Source organism: Octodon degus, unplaced genomic scaffold (assembly GCF_000260255.1).
Source record: "Octodon degus isolate 3935 unplaced genomic scaffold, OctDeg1.0 scaffold00051, whole genome shotgun sequence".
Lineage (NCBI taxonomy): Eukaryota > Metazoa > Chordata > Mammalia > Rodentia > Octodontidae > Octodon > Octodon degus.
Window position 1 is genome coordinate 2,096,705 of NW_004524627.1, and position 10,169 is coordinate 2,106,873.

At 35.8% G+C, this 10,169-nt stretch overlaps 1 protein-coding gene across 3 annotated transcripts in view; it reads left to right on the plus strand.

Annotated features, from left to right (window-relative positions):
* Tusc3 (tumor suppressor candidate 3) overlaps nucleotides 1-10,169 on the plus strand; it is a 256,150-nt gene that overhangs the window by 64,297 nt on the left and 181,684 nt on the right. The window lies entirely within an intron of this gene.

A 10,169-nucleotide genomic window follows, 5' to 3' on the forward strand; every position in this document is an offset into this window, starting at 1 on the left:
TGTAAGAGAATTAAACAATTGATTACTGTTGTAAAATATTACTATGCGCCTTAAAAAGTGGGCCACAGGTCAGTGTGTTCCAGCAAATGGTAGGTTGATCTTGTATCATGGATCTGTAGAGTATCAGCCTGTTTCATACACACTCATTAAAATCCTCATCGTTATGTCCTGTGTATGTCCTTGTGCGTCACATTTCTATGGCCAATAACGTAGCTGCCTTAAATGTATTCTGTTTTAGCAGTTTGATGTAACAGAGAATTTGCCTTTCCCATTTACTTTTTGTTATCCTTGATGATTTTTATTTTTTGATACCCTTGAGAACCTTATTCGGAGCCTATAGGAGTGAATGATCTGAGATGAATGAAATATTTCTCAAGATTGAATACACTAATGAAAATTTTGGTCAAGTAGAAACTTTCATGTAACATACTTTTCAGTTTGAGATAATTGTAAGAAAAAACAGAGAGAAATCATGTGTATCTTTTCCCCTAGTTTCCTCTATGGTACAATATCAGGAGCAGGCATTACTAAGTAAAGATGTGGGCTCGTTGTATCACTGTGAATACTTCTTCTTTATTGTGGGCACACCTCCTCTTCCATCACTAATATTATACTTATAGTAATGTTTTCCATTACTATAATTCTTTTTTTAAGAATGTTATGAAAATAAAATCACACAATGTATGACCTTTTTGGTTTCGCTTCTTATTACTTACCCTGATTCTCTTGAAGTGTATGCAAGTGGTTGTATTTCTCCACAGTTCATTTTTTAATGACTAGCATTCCATGGCATGCATGTTCTACAGTTTATTTAACCATTTATCTGTTAGAGAATAGTTGTGTTATTTCTGTTATAGGTTGAAATAACAGCCTGTAATATGACAGGTTGAGCATCTCTAACCTGAAAATCTGAAATTGACAATGTTCTCAGATCTTAAACTCTGAGCACTGATGTGATGCTACAGTGGAAAATACCACATTGACAGGTCATAGTCAAAATGGAGGCGTACCAAAAATAGCATTTTCTTTTACTGTCAGGGTGTATGTATGATTTCAGCCTTGTCACCGAGATATCTCCCCCCTATATAAATTATTCCAAAATCTGAAAAAACTTTCGAATCCAAAATACTTCTTTTTGAGATAGGGTCTCACCATGTAGTTTAGGCTGACCTTGAACTCACTGTGCAGTCGAACCTGGCCTTCAACTTGTGCCTGTCACCCAGCCTCTATCTCCTTAGTGCTGGGATTATAGGTGTGCACCATCACACCCAGCCTGAAGTAGTTCTAACCCCAAAGCATTTCAGAGAAAAGAAACCCAACCTGTAAAGATAAAACTAAGAACAGTCTCTGAATTGGCAATAATGTTGAAACTTTTCATATGCCTATTAGTTTTGTTAAATGATTTTTCATGCACTTACTTTTCACTCTTTGGTGAAATAATCTGTTTTTTGCGCATTTCTAATTGGAATTTTTTTTGGCCTGAGTTTGCATGCTAATATTTATTTGAAGAATTTTATATCAGAGTTCATAATAAATACAGATCTGTATTTTTCAATTTTTATTTTTGTTTCCTAGTTTTTGTATCAGAATAATACTGACCTGATAAAATGAACAAAGGAATATATTCTTGATTTTGTCTTTATTTTTATTTATTTATCTATTTATTTTGGTGGAACTGGGGATTGAACTCAGGCCCTTGTACTTGCCAAGGAAGCACTTATTCTACTGAGCCATTTCCCCAGCCCTAAAAAATGCTTTTTAGGTTTCTTTTTTGGTAGTACCAGGGATCAAACTAAGGACCTTGTACTTGCCAGGCAAGTACTTATTCCATTGAGCTATCTCCCAAGCCTGATTTTATTGTTTTTAAAGAGATTGTGTAAAATGGTCAACTCTTTATTAATTGCTTGGTAAAATTCTCTAGTGAAATTATCCGTGCCTAGACCTTTCTTTCTCAGGAGTTTTAAGTTACATATTTCTTTTCCTCCATGTTTTAGGATAGTGTAGCTTATCTGTTTCTTCTATCCTAAACACTTCCTTTTAAGGAGCACCTTTATGTTATGACTGGATTTAACACATTGTATATTCATTGTAGAGTCAATTTGGGCCTTTTAATAATTTTGAGCTGTTGTGGAAACTACGCTTATTTGCAACTTAGATTAATGAAAAATCAATTTTACAATATCTTGTAGAATGAGAACTTCATTATTCTGTTTTTTTTCCAAGAATGTTCTTATAATGCAATATTAAGATGAAACATGACTAAAGGTTGGGGAGAAGATATAAATAAAACACTTGAAATAAACACTACTTAATTTTATTATTTTTTTTTCACGCACGTATTTGGTATGGGGTCTCACTATGCAGCTCGGACTTGGAGCAATCCTCCTCTTTTCAGCCTCCCAGGGCTGGGATCACAGGTGTGTATCACCACGCCTGGACTTGGTCTTGGCTCAGTGTGCCCTGGGGACGGGGCCAGCACAGCATGTGGGACCTGGGATTGAACCCTTGGTCCCTGCACTTGCCAAAGCAGGAGCTTAGTCCGCTGGGCTATCTCCTTGGCCCAACAGTACTTTAGATTATTTTGAATTTTCCTATCAGATTTCAAGAACTATTGCCCAGTAGACTTTGAATACTATTGTAAGCATTGGACTACCACACAGATAAAATGTATATATTTTACACATACTATAATGCTCTACTCAGACAAAATTACTACCTTTAAAGACATTTAGGTATATAACAGTATAGTTTACACCAATGGAAAAACACGTACTGTCTTCTGAAATTTTATAACAATACATATTTTAGGTAATCAATTATAACCTTTGGATAGTATTTTGCTTAGCTCATTATGTTAAGTGAATCATTAAATACAGACTTAATTGTTAAATTTTACCCAGCTCATAAGAACCTTTATTTATTTGATTTTCTATTTATTGCAACTTACATTTTAGAAGAAATTGGGGAGCCAAGGGAAGGAGGGCTTTTCTAGCCAGATCCAAAGAACACTGAGGATCCTTTGGAAGATAGGGAATGTAGACAACTATGTATGATACAGTAAGCTAGATCTTCACAAAGTTAGGAACAGGTTTTGTGTAGCATTAGGGTGGGGTTCAAAGGTAGTAAGTGGTTATGTGGGTTTATTTATTAAATTAGTACAATGTTCAGGCAAGAAGATGACTTTTGATAGGATAAAAAAGTTTGTGGAATTAAGAGATTATGGTAACATCTAGATTATAAATTTGTATGCTTACATTACTTACATGATATTAGAGCTAGAAAGGAAAAATTGAGTCTTGGAGTTCAGTAGGTGAAATGCTAAATTTATGTTGCAGAATTTTGCAGATTTTAAAGGAAGAGCCACTGAATTGTTTTGATTGAGTTATGATCTTGAGATCTTTTGGTATTGGGCCCTGAAAGTACTGAGTAGGACCCAGGTGATAGTGAGCACGGTAGATGAAAGAGATCTCAAGGTAGCAAGATCAAAAAGCAAAGAGTTTCAAGACAAATTCCTTTCATTATGTACCTGTATTTTAAGTTTAACCTCAGAGGGAGTTGTAGATACATTGAGGAAAACTTCTTGTCATTTGTAGCCATCTTTTAAAATTTTTCCTCACATGACTTAGTTTTCCTGGATCATTCTGTGTCAGTGAGATATATTTTTTTTCAGCCCAATAGTCTTACTACTGCTCTAATCTTTTATAATTCTATAGAATCTTTAAAAATATCTTAGCTATACTTTAAAAATCTTGTGCCTGTCTTGGTAGACTTTTCTGCCTTTTAAGAAAAATTGAGATTTTCTTGTACTTAGATTGTACTTAGATGTATACTTAGATTCTCCAGTTGAATTTCTTTGCTGAAAGCCTAGTGAATGAACCTCTGGCTTTCTTCTAAGTCCTTTTAGCAAATCATTCTGCTCCTCATAGTCCTTTTTTTTTTTTTTTTTTTTTTCAAATTTCACAATTCAGTTCTCACCTCCATCAGTGCTACTGTCAAACTTCTTGGTCAAGTAAAATTGTTAATTATGACTACTCAGTATAGCTTTCACCTCTCTTTAAAGAATGTTAACTCAAAACTTTCATTGTCAGATTTTTCTGCACGAAATACTGCTCGCAATTGAAAAATCTTTTAGACGTTTTTAGAAAGTTACTTATTCAAAATTTACTACAAATTCTGTGGACAAGTATCCTCTTTTAGAGGTGTTACTATAAATCAGTAAATTTAAGGAAGAAATACAGTTGAAAGAAAAGAAAATCAAACTAGAATGAAGCAATTGCATATATAACAAAAATTTAGTGAGATGCTAGCGATTAATGTTCTTAGACTCCCAATGAATGAAAAAATAGTAAATTATAGAGATTTTTCAAAAAAGATAGTGAAAAGTTATATTTATATGTTAGATGTTGACTGCTTATATTTTCTTCCCTGAACTAAATGAAATTATTTGCAGTTTGTAAACTATTGAGAGCCCATAGTGAATTTATATGCTGTATATATATGTATGTATACAATATAATTATATAATTATCATTATTGTCAAACATAGATCTGAAAGAATAGATTTTATAGATAATAAACTTGAAGCTGAGAGTTATATAATTTATCAGGTCACAAAGCTAATGCCTGTCAGGGTTGTGATTTATAATTCTGGACCTATTAGAGTTTAGTACTTTGCTTAAGTGCCTATATTAATCATTTTCTTTGCCCTGTGAACTGTAATTTGCATCTTGCTTTGTGTTCTCAACCATGATTATTAGTTTTGTAGAAGGATCCATCAACCAGAATTTCTTTAATTCATAAGGTCCTGGGAACTTTTATTCGGGGCAATGTCACATGGCGGGGTGGAGTGTTGAACATTGCTAGCTAAAACCACGTGGAAAAAAGCTCCTCAACCCTTTGTTTCATTGCAGTGTAGTCACCTCTCACAAGATTAGATTCAAAGTTAGCAGAAAAGGTGAAAAACATGTATAGATAAAATCATGCTGTACACCACTTAAAACATCTGTAAATATTCTATAAATCGTTTAGCGTCTGAAACCCATCTTCCCTAATCTTTAGGGAAACTTTCTCTGTTAAGATTCTCTAATTTGATTATATACCTGAACAAGATATTTACTTGCTCAAGGACTGGAAAACTCTTATGCCATTCACAAATCATCCGCCAGCCTCCTTTGAGAAGTGTTTCAGGCCTGGCTGAATCCATGACCAGTTTAATGGAAGTGGTGCTAAAGCTGTTGCTAAGCCTTCTAGATTTTTTTTTTTTTTTTTTTTTTTGTGGCATAATTTCATTAACATTCTCTCTAGGTGTTTCTTCCTCAGCATGACCCAAACTCTTTCATTGTTTTTTAATTCACACCCCTGATCTGTGTGACACTGTAGCATTCTTTGAGTTCTTTCCTACTTTCTACTTAGAGTTTGTCTTTATTCTCTGCACCGTTGTAATTTCAAACCTACAAAATATTGAAAGATTACTATAGTAGATGCCAGTATTACCCTTTAAAATGTACTAATTATTAACATTTTATCACCTGTGATTTTGCTCTAAGTGTAGATCAAATAACAATTAAATATCAGCGAAAGCACGGACAGCCAGGAGTTGTAGATTCTATGAGATATGACTAAATACTTCAGAAAAATATTTGTAAGGATAAAGTCATTCTTGTATTATCATTAATTTATTGATGTAATATTGTTATATACTCCATAGTTAAATTTTACATTTATCTTCAACTTTTTACATTCACCTCTCTCCAAATTTGGAATCTAGTAAAGATTCATCTGTTTTCCATGATTGCCACTGTTAGCTTATAATAATATTTCCACCTTTTAGAAAAAGGTACTGACTCTTTGTGGGAGACAGCCAAGCTCTTTCCCTTGCCATTGTGGTGTGGTGTATTGTGGTGTGTGGTGTAGTATGGCATCTGCTATGATTGTCTTCTCATGATTTGGTATTTTTTGGCAAGAGTATTATGGAGGTCATTTATATAATTCACATTATAGCTTATCAGGAGAAACATGACATGCAGATACCAATGTTGAGATGGATCACTGATGGTCACTGTGCCCTACCATGGTATAAATACCTTTTTTCTCTTGTATTTGGGGAAGGTAATTGGATTGAGAGGGATAATACTTGCTTATCACGTGAACATTTTTAAGTTTTTTTTTTCTTTTTAATCTGGTAGTTGTACTGTCTACTGATAATCACAGAGTTTGATATTACATTGGTGACTGTAAAATGGTTATTTTTAAATTATCCTGCCTATATATTAATTACTTGCCATTCTGCTGTAAAAGGAAATTTTCTCTAACTAACTTGCCTTCTGGGTATCTCAAATCAATCTATTATTGTACTTATAAAGGTAAGCTTAGGGGACTGGGGGGAGAGCTTAGTGGCTTAAGCATCTGCCTGGCAAGCACAAGGTCTTGAGATTGATCCCCAGTACCGCAAAACAAAACAAAACAAAATAAAAATATGTGAGCCTAGGAGATTTTGTACTATAAAGAAGACAAATGGAGGTATGCCATGACATAAGAGCTAGTTTCAGATTGTCATGGCTCCAGTGTAGGGGACTCGTAGTGATCCTTGTTTTCAGCCTCCCCTACCACTGGGATCACAGGTGTGTGCCATCATGCTGAGACTCGGTGGCTGGCTCAGCGTGCTCAAGGGTGGGGTCGGCCTGGCAGGTGGTGCCAGGGCCCTGTGCTTGCCTAAGCAGGCACTTAGTCTGCTGAGCTGTCTTGCCAGCCGTCGTTGTTCTTATAAGGAAATTTTTGAATGTCTTTCTGATGATAAAAGATTATAGTTTTTCTCTCTATATTCTCCCTCCCAGGGTCTGTTATTCTTTCTTCACATATTGGGGTGGTTGTTTGCTTTCTACTACCATAGAAATGTGGAGTCAGTCCTACTAACTATAACATTATTCTTTCTCGTTTTCATGAAATTTACAGAGATGACCATATTTCCCACCTTGGCTCATATGCAGAAGAGCTTGTGTGTAATACACTCAAGTTGGTAAATATCTTCTTTGTCTAAGAATGTTATTAGGTCAACGAAAGAACTCAGTGACTTAATTCATATCACATTTGAACAGCTTAAGCTTTTTTTCTTCTTAAGCCAAACTGTCACCCAGAAGATTCACTACTGAAGCTTCCTTAAAGAAAACATCAAGGGGTAATCAAGTTTTGTACCCAGGAATGGTCTGGACAGTGTCTAGAATTATTCCAAGTAGCTCTAAATAATTCTCCCCTGCTTCTTTTGATCATTAGTTGTGAAGCAGCCTATCAGAGATGAACCCTTCTTAGTGCTCAGTATGTTTAGTGTGACCAAAGTGTTATACTAAAAGTTTTGTGAACATGCAAGAGGAGTGGAGTCATAAGCCTGTGTGTGTTCATTTTTGAGTTAGCTGTGATGGCAGGCAACAATATTGGGTACTCCTGGATGGCAGGAAGCATGTACTGCTTTGAAAAATTTTAAGTATTGATTTTTTTTTGTATGGTCTACAGGGTGTTCAGGGTCTCACTGCTAGATCAGACTCCTAGTGATTTGCCTGTTTACAGCCTCCCAAGAGCTGGGATTACAGGCATGTGCTACCACACCCAGTCTAATTATTGATTTCTTTCTTGGTAACTGTTTTGGAAATAGGTATACTGTGATCAGAGTATAAGCAGTCAGGAAAAGCAAAATGCGACACCATTTTTTAAAGTCACAATGGAGTAGTTGAAGTCAGCTGCTCAGGCTGTAATAGTAACATTATCATCTTTAAAACAATTGAATATGGCAATCTTCAGGCCAAGAGATGTGAAGCACTTGATATAAACAGTTTGCAAGAGGTGGATAATCACGATGCCTTGATCAGGATGGCCTCTTCTACAAAGTCCTGTATTTGATAAGAGTCTCAAACCTGGTATGTGTTGTAACTTCTGTGTGAAGTTATAATAATAGTGGAGCTAGTCAGCAATGGTGTTCACTTGGGCAGTGTAGTTTCAATCAATAGCTTGGTTCCAGTTGGTCTTAGGAAGTAATGGGGCCCACATTCTGAACATGTGAATAAGTGACTCTTTTGTGGCCAGTAGGTAGGTGGGATTTGTATCTCACAGGAGTGTTTTCAGGTGCCAAAAGCAGACGATGAGGTGGCTGTTGGCATCAGTGAGTAATTCAGGACTGTGGGGACCACTTGAGTCCTGCACATTGCACAGAACGGCAGCATCTGCTTTGGGTTTTATGTGATAAATATTTCTAAGACCAGAGCAGTCCACTAGACATCTTCATGTTTCAATTTCATGTACTCATTAGTAAGGCAGGTCCAAGTATTTAGAGGAACCACTATTAATTGATATCCTCACTGGGCTTGGATTGGGTTCACGTGAGGCAGAGTTGGGGATAAGATTTCCCCAAGAAATTGCTACTGCTCCAGTATATAAAACGGGTAGGGGCTGGGGGAGATATCTCAGTAGCATTAGCACCTGCCTGGCAAGTGCAGAGTCCTGAGTTTGATCTCCAAACCGCCCCCCTTCCTCCCGCCTCCCCCCAAAAACAAAAAAGAACAACAACAAAGGAACAAACAGTCTCAGTTACTTTTCCCTCACTGCTGGGACAAAATACCCAAATTTAAAGAAGGAAAGCTTTACTAAGCTCACAGTTTGTGGAAGTTTAAGTCTATATTCACCTGGCTCCCAGGCAAATGGCAGAGAACAGCAGTTCATGGCAGCAGAAAACAGTGAAGGGCAGCTTCTAGCCAGCCTTTCTCCCCTCCTTATATTATAAAAAAGCTACCCTGGGGCTCGGGGTGTAGAACTCACACAATGTCAGTGTCCTCTTGCACAGGATGAGGATGTTTACAAACTAAGAATCCTGGCTCTCTGCTGAGTCACTTAATTAAACTTCTAAACTTTTCAAGTTGACACAATGTATCCACCAGTACACAAACAAAAAACAAGAACAGCAGCAACGGAAGAACAGAAAAACCCTATGGTGCAGTCAGCAGTATTCTTGTATATTCTATTCCATTTTCAATGGTGCAGTCAGCAGTATTTTTCTATATTCTATTCCATTTTCAATATACCTTTTTTTTTTTTTTTTTTTTTTTTGTGGAACCAGGGATTGAACTCAGACCCTTATGCTTGCCGGAGAAGCACTTATTCCACTGAGCCATCTCCCTGGCCCCCCCCTAATATACCTGTTTTTATGTAGTTAACATGCTGTTTTTGCTATAGTTTGGAAGTATACTTTTTCTCAGTGTATGTTTGTGATGTATCATAATTACATTCAGTTGGGAATATCATACATGTAACATCTTGATCATTTTTTAATCCCTCTCCTTTCCACTCAGCCTTCTCCTTCCAACCCCAGATTCCCTTTCCCATTTCTATGAAGTAATCTAACTACTTATTTGCTATAATCTCTTTTATTTTTTGTTTAAATTATTTATGTTTTGGGTTTCTCATCTAAGAGTGTAATATTTAATGTCTGATTTATTTCACTTAACATATAGTAGTCTCAAGATGCATCTATTTTTCTAAAATGATGCAAATTTATCCTTTATGGAGTAGTACTACATTTTGTATGTACCACATTTTCTTTATTAACACATCTGTTGATGGGCATATAGGCCACATTTATAAGTTAGCTATTGTGAATTGTGGTGCTGCAGCCATTGGTGTGCATGTGACACTATAATGTGATGACTTCAACTCTTGTGGGAATATGTCCAAAAGAGCTGCAGCTAGGTCAGAAAGAGTTTCATTTCTTACTTTTTTTGAGGAACCTTTGTAGTAATTTTCATAATGGTCATACTAGATGTATCACCATCAACATTGTAAAAGGGTTTCTTTTTTCCACATTTTTGCCAGCTTTTGTTGTTTTTTTAAGTTGTTCATATTCATTCTTACTGAAGTAAAATGGAAACTCTGGATAGTTTTCAGTTGCATTTCATTAGTGGCCAGAGATAGTGAATAATTTTTTTCATGTACTTTCTGGTCATCTGTACATTTTTTAGGCATCTAATTTACTTTTAAAGTCCCTTATCTAGGTACTTAGTTTTTTACAACTACCATGAAATTCTTTAATAATAATTCTTCTTCTTCTTCTTCTTCTTCTTCTTCTTCTTCTTCTTCTTCTTCTTCTTCTTCTTCTTCTTCTTCTTCTTCTTCTTCTTCTTCTCCTTCCT